This window comes from Mobula birostris, chromosome 18, assembly GCF_030028105.1.
Source record: "Mobula birostris isolate sMobBir1 chromosome 18, sMobBir1.hap1, whole genome shotgun sequence".
Taxonomy (NCBI): Eukaryota; Metazoa; Chordata; class Chondrichthyes; order Myliobatiformes; family Myliobatidae; genus Mobula; species Mobula birostris.
In genome coordinates, this window is record NC_092387.1 from 14,861,978 (window position 1) to 14,869,409 (window position 7,432).

Genomic DNA, 7,432 nt, shown 5'->3' on the forward strand with positions numbered 1-7,432 from the left:
TATAACTTGTCTCGATTGATATTCATTGTTGCCGGTTATGTAACATGTTCCACTATTAAACTGGACTATTTACAATTGTAAGAAGTTTGTGAGCCCTTTGCAGTTACCTGGTTTTCAGTATTAATTACTCATTGTGGTCTGATCTGTCTGATCTTCATCTAAGTCACAATAATAGAGAAACACCAAACTAATAACGGACAAACAATTGTACTTCTCATCAATACGGAGTACACCATTTAAACAATCACAGTCTAGGATCAAAAAGCAGATGACCCTCCTGGGGGTAATGCCTTCTACAAAAGCTACTTGGAGTTAGGTGTAATAATCAATGAGATGAAATTGGAGCTGGGGCTTGTAGAAGTGCCCTGCCCTGTATTTTTAAAAAAAAGATACAGTATGTCAGGTTATTGCTCTTCAAGAAAGATCTGTTTATGTGCACCATGCTTTGATCAAAACAACTTTTAGAAGACCTTAGAATTGTAGAGATGAATGAAGCTGGAAAAGGCTACAAAAGCATTTCTAAAGACCTGAGTGTTCATGAGATCATTGCACAAATGGAGGAAATTCAATACTGTCGCTACTCTCCCTAGGAGTGGTGTCCTGTAAAGATCACACCAGCAGCATAACATGCAATGCTGAAAGAGGTGAAAATGACCCAAAGGGTAACAGTGAAAGACCTGCAGAAATCTCTCAAACCTGCTAAAGCCTGTTCATGTGTCCACTATAAGAAAAACACTGAACAAGAATGGTGTTATGGAAGGACACCATCGAGGAAATAAATGTTCCCCAAAGAAAAACATTGCTGCACGTCTCAAGTTTGCAAAAGACCACCTTGATGGCCCACAATACTTCTGGGACAATGTTCTGTGGGCAAATGAGACAAAGTTGAATGCTTTGGTAAAAAACCACATAGCTATACTTAGAGGAAAAAGGGCACTATACACCAATGCCAAAACCTCATCCCAACTGTAAAGTGTGGTGGAAGGAGCATGATGGTTGGGGCTGCTTTGCTGTCTCAGGGCCTGGATAGCCTGCAATCATTGAGGAAATAATTGTATCAAGAAATTTTACAGGAGAATGCAGTCATCACCTGAAGCTTAATAAAAGTTGGATGATGCAACAAGACAATGATCTGAAACAAAATCAACAATGGTATGGTCTAGATAGAAGAACATTCATGTTTTGGAATGGCCAGGTCACAGTCCAGACCTTGACCCAATTGAGATGCTGTGGCATAACCTGAAGAGGGCTGTTCATGCAAGGTATCCCAGAAATATTGATGAACTGAAATAGTTTTGTATGGAGGAGTAGTCTAAAATTCCTCCTTGCCAGGTAGAGGTTATTGCTGCTAAAGGAGGTTCTAGCAGTTAATAATATGGGGTGCACGTAGTTTTACCAGCCTGGACCATCAATGATAAAATAATGTGTTCAATAAAGACATGAAAAGTCCAATTCTTTGTGTGTTAGTAGTTTAGGCAGATTGTGTTTATTATTGTGACTTAGATGAAGATCAGACCATATTTTATGAATAATTAATGCAGAAAACCAGGTAATTGCGGAAGGTTCACAAACTTTTTCTTGCAACTGTACTTGTGTTTGCTAGGACCCCTGCTTAAAAAATGAATGCCTAAAGCTGGTCTAACCACCAGGATGCCATAAATGAATAAATACCTTAAACATTCACACTTTAAAAGTTTAACTGTTAATTTAACTAACTTCTACAGCAGATGTAGTGGGAAGACATTACAGAAGAGATGAAGTTAAGATTGTGCTTGAAGTAATGCATGTCCAAGTTTGTAGAGGCTGGACTTGGGTGGTGGGCGGGGGGTGGGGAGCACCAACTGGTAATAGTTGGTAGTGATGCAAACAGGAGGAAATCTGCAGATGCTGGAAATTCAAGCCACGCACATCAAAGTTGCTGGTGAATGCAGTAGGCCAGGCAGCATCTCTAGGAAGAGGTACAGTCGATGTTTTGGGCCGAGACCCTTTGTCAGGACTAACTGAAAGAAGAGTTAGTAAGAGATTTGAAAGTGGGAGGGGGATGGGGTGGGATGGAGCCAAGAGATGGACAGTTGATTAGCAAAAGGGATATGCGAGGATCATGGGACAGGAGGCCCAGGGAGAAAGAAAAAGGGGGGGGACCCAGAGGATGGGCAAGGGGTATAGTGAGAGGGACAGAGGGAGAAAAAGGAGAGAGAAAAAGAACGTGTGTATATAAATAAATAACGGATGGGGTACGAGGGGGAGGTGGGGCATTAGCGGAAGTTAGAGAAGTCAATGTTCATGCCATCAGGTTGGAGGCTACCCAGATGGAATATAAGGTAGTGTTCCTCCAACCTGAGTGTGGCTTCATCTTTACAATAGAGGAGGCCGTGGATAGACATATCAGAATGGAAATGGGGCATGGAATTAAAATGTTTGTCCACTGGGAGATCCTGCTTTCTCTGGCGGACAGAGCGTAGGTGTTCAGCGAAACGATCTCCCAGTCTGTACTGGGGCTCACCAATATATAGAAGGCCACATTGGGAGCACCGGACGCAGTATATCACCCCAGCCGACTCACAGGTGAAGTATGGCCTCACCTGGAAGGACTGTCTAGGGCCCTGAGTGGTGGTAAGGGAGGAAGTGTAAGGGTATGTGTAGCACTTGTTCCGCTTACAAGGATAAGTGCCAGGAGCAATATCGGTGGGGAGGGATGGGGGGGATGAATGGACAAGGGAGTCGTGTAGGGAGCGATCCCTGTGGAAAGTGGGGGGGGGGAGAAGATGTGCTTAGTGGTGGGATCCCGTTGGAGGTGGCGGGAGTTACGAAGAATAATGTGTATGTTAAGAGCAAAAGGATTGCAAGGGACAAAATTGGTCCTCTGGAAGATCAGAATGGTAATCCATGTGTGAAGCTGAAAGAGATCTTTTGCATCAGTATTTACTTGGGAGATGGACACAGAGTCTATGGAAGTAAGGCAAGACAGCAGTGAGGTCATGGACTCGTTACAGATTACAGAAGAGGGGGTGTTTGCTGTCTTGAGGCATATTAGGGTGGATAACTCCCCAGGACATAAGGTGTTCCCTCAGACCCTATGGGAGGAAAGTGCAGGGGCCCTAGCAAAGATATTTAAATTATCCTTAGCAACAGGTGAGGTACTGGTGCATTGGATGGTAGCTAATGTTGTTCCTCTGTTCTAAAAATAATACAGGAAATTATAGGCTGGTGAGCCTGATAGCAGTAGTGGGGAAAGTTATTGGACGATATTCTAAGGGACCGGATATATAAGTATTTGGATAGACAGGGACTGTTTAGGGATAATCAGACTGGCTTTATGTGTAGTAGATCGTGTCTACCAAATCTTAATGGAGTTTTCAAGGAAGTTACTGGGAAAGTGGATGAAGACAAGGCAATGAATTTTGTCTACATGGACTTTTAGCAAGCCATTTGACAGGGTCCTGCATGGAATGTTGGTCAAGAAGGTTTAGTCACTTGGCATTCAAGATGAGGTAGTAAATTGGATTAGGCATTGGCTTTGTGGGAGTAGCCAGAGAGTGGTAGTAGTGGTTCCTCAGCTTTTCATTCCATGACTAGGGAGATGTCCTTTTTTTAAAGAAAGGGGCTTCCCTTCCTCCACCATCAACTCTGCTCTCAAACACATCTCCCCCATTTCACCCACATCTGCTCTCTCTCCATCCTCCCACCACCCCACTAGGAATCGGGTTCCCCTTGTCCTCACCTACCACCCCACCAGTCTCCGGGTCCAATATATAATTCTCAGTAACTTCCGCCACCTCAAACGGGATCCCACCACTAAGCACATCTTTCCCTCCCCCTCTCTCTCTGCTTTCCGCAGGGATTGCTCCCCATGAAACTCCCTTGTCCATTCATCCCCCCATCCCTCCCCACTGATCTCCCTCCTGGCACTTATCCTTGTAAGCGGAACAAGTGCTACACATGCCCTTACACTTCCTCCCTTATCACCATTCAGGGCCCCAGACAGTCCTTCCAGGTGAGGTGACACTTCACCTGTGAGTCAGCTGGGGTGATATACTGCATCCGGTGCTCCCGATGTAGCCTTCTATATACTGGCGAGACCCGACGCAGACTGGGAGATCATTTCGCTGAACACATACGCTCTGTCCGCCAGAAAAAGCAGGATCTCCCAGTGGGCACACATTTTAATTCCACGTCCCATTCTGATATGTCTATCCACGGCCTCTTCTACTGTAAAGATGAAGCCACACTCAGGTTGGAGGAACACCACCTTATATTCCGTCTGGGTAGCCTCCAACCTGATGGCATGAACATTGACTTCTCAGACTTCCGCTAATGCCCCACCTCCCCCCTCATACCCCATCCATTATTTATATAGACACATTGTTTTTCTCTCTCTCCTTTTTCCTCCCTGTCCCTCTCACTATACCCCTTGCCCATCCTCTGGGTTTTTCCCCCTCCCCCTTTTCTTTCTCCTAGGCCTCCTGTTCCATGATCCTCTCGTATCCCTTTTGCCAATCACCTGTCCAGCTCTTGGCTCCATCCCTCCCCCTCCTGTCTTCTCCTATCATTTCAGATCTCCCCCTCCCCCTCCCACTCCCAAATCTCTTACTAACTCTTCTTTCAGTTAGTCCTGACGAAGGGTCTCAGCCTGAAACATCAACTGTACCTCTTCCTAGAGATGCTGCCTGGCCTGCTGCGTTCACCAGCAACTTTGATGTGTGTGACAGTTGGTAGTGAAGCTGCTCATAGTAGAAAATAAATAAGATGCAAGAATGTAGGTATTTAATGCTGTTAGTCATTAACATAGAAGTGCTAGAATTTGAAGTGGCATGTTACACAAATATGTACATTTGTAATATACTTAATGGTTACTGTTTGGTGAGGGTGGTTGTTGTGTAGGCTCCTCCCTCTTCCAATGGAGCACCCCTTTGATGGCAAAGACAGAGAAGTGTGAGGGTACTGCAGAACTGTGGAGGAAACACTGGACAAAAATGTTGTTGCAGCATTATCCGAAAAGGAAATAATCCAAACAATCACTATGAACTGTCTAATGGAATGGGGTAAAGGGGAAATTAAAGGTGCAAGACAATAGTCAGGAGATCTAGGACTGCAGTTGGAGGTTTCACAATAAAAAATGTGAAACAAACTTCAGATGGGCAGACGAAGAACATTTACCAAGCTTAATGGTAAACTGTGAGCTCCAGTGGAGCATTAGAACGTAGAAGAGTACAACACAGAAACAGGCCATTCAGCCCACATCTTGTACCAGCTAAAAAGCAAATCAAAACCACCCAAACATTAATCCCTCCTATCTATACCATATCCATATCTATCTTCCTTACATCTATGTCTATCCAAATGTCTCTTTAAAAAGCCTCTAATGTATTTGCCTCTACCACCATACCAGACAGCACATTCCAGTCATCCACAACTCTAAAGCAGAAAACTTACCCCTCACATCCTCTTTGAACCTACCCTCTCTCAGCTTCAATGCTCTCTGGTATTAGATATTTCAACCCTGGGAAACAGTTTCTGTCCACTCTATCTATGCCTTTCATAATCTTATAGATCACTATCCTAGATCTTCCCCCAGTCCTCACCACTCCAGAGAAAACAACCCAAGTATATCCAGCCTCTCATGACAGCACATGCCCTCTAAACCAGGAGGCATCCTGGTAAACCTCTGTACCCTCTCCAAAGCCTGAACATCTTTCTTGTAGTGGGGAGATCAGAACTGTATGCAATACTCCAGATGTGCCAAAGTTGCAACATCTTGACTTTTGGACTTCGTGCCTCAACTAATAAAAGCAAGCATTCCATTAGCAGCCTTAACCACCCTTTCAAACTGTGTAGCTACTTTCAAGGAGCTATGAACTTGGATCCTAAGATCGTCTGCTCATTAACACTGTTAAGGGTCTTGCACTGTCTCCTTACATTTGCCCTATTGAGGCACAACACCTCACACTTATCTGGGTTAAACTCCACGCCATTTCTCAGCCCATATCTGCAACTGATCTATACCATACTGTACCCTTCACCAGTCTTCTACACTATCTATAACTCCACTAATCTTGGTATCATCCACAAAATTACTAACCCACCATTCTACATTTTCATCAAGGTCATTTATATACATCACAAACAGCAGAGGTCCCAGCACAGATCCCTGTGGAACACCACTAATTACAGACCTCCAACTCAAATAAGTCCTTTCAACCACTCCCCTATCTTCTATGCTCAAGCTAGTTCTGAATCCATTCAGCCAATTCACCCACAGACCCCATGCATCTTAATTTTTTGGGTTAACCTCCCATGAGGGACTTTGTCAAATGCCTTACTAAAATCCATGTAGGCAACATCCACTGCCCTACCTTCATCAGTCTTTCTCATCACTTTGTCAGAAAACTCAATCAAGTTGGCAGGGCACGACCTGCCACACAAAGCCACGCTAGCTCTCCCTAATTAGGCCATGGGTTCCAACTGCTCATATATCCTATCCCTCCAGCAATTTCCCTACAACTGACATGAGACTCACTGGTCTATAGTTTCCAGGATTTTCCTTGTTTCCTTCTTAAATAGGGATACATTCGCCACCTGCTAGTCCTCCAGGACCTCACCTGTACCGAGCGAGGACATGAAGATACTGGTCAAGGGCCCAGCAATCTCATCTCTTGCTCCTTCAATAACCTGGGGTAAATCCCTCACGCCCTGGTGACTTATACACTCAGCACCGATCTCCTGGCCCCATATTATTTTTCTTGGAAACTACTGAAGCAAAGTACTTATTAAATTGTTCACTCATATTCTATGCATCTAAGCAAATGTTCCCCTCTTTATCCTCTCCCTAGTTATTCTCTTGTTCTTGATGCACATATAAAATGCCTTGGGAATTCACCTTAATCCTACTTGCCAAGGACTTATCATGGGCCCTCCTGGCTTTCCTAACTCCCTTCTTTAATTTTTTTCTGTCTTCTTTATACTCATGTTTCATTTGATTCTAACTTCCAAAGCACAGCAACTCCCTTTTACTTCTTTACTAAATCCATCACCTTTCTGGACATCCAAGTTTTTCTCATCTTTCCATCCCCATCCTTTCTTCTAACAGGAACTTTCCTGTACTCTGTGCAATTTATTTTTAAACACCCTCCACATGTCTGATGTGGACCTGCCAGAAAAAAGTGTTTCCAATTAACTCTACTTAGCTCCTGCATAATACACACGTATTTTGTCCTACTCCAATCTAAAACTCTCCCGCAGGACCATACCTATCCTAATCTATAGCTATTCTGAAAGTTAAGGCTCATTACTCAACACCAGTCCAGTACAGCCTCTCCACCCGTTGGACCATCCACACATTGATTTAAGAAACCTTCCTGGATACTTAAATTTTGCCCCACTAAGAAGGTCCCAGTTTATATTAGGAAGGTTAAAATCCTCCATGACAACCATT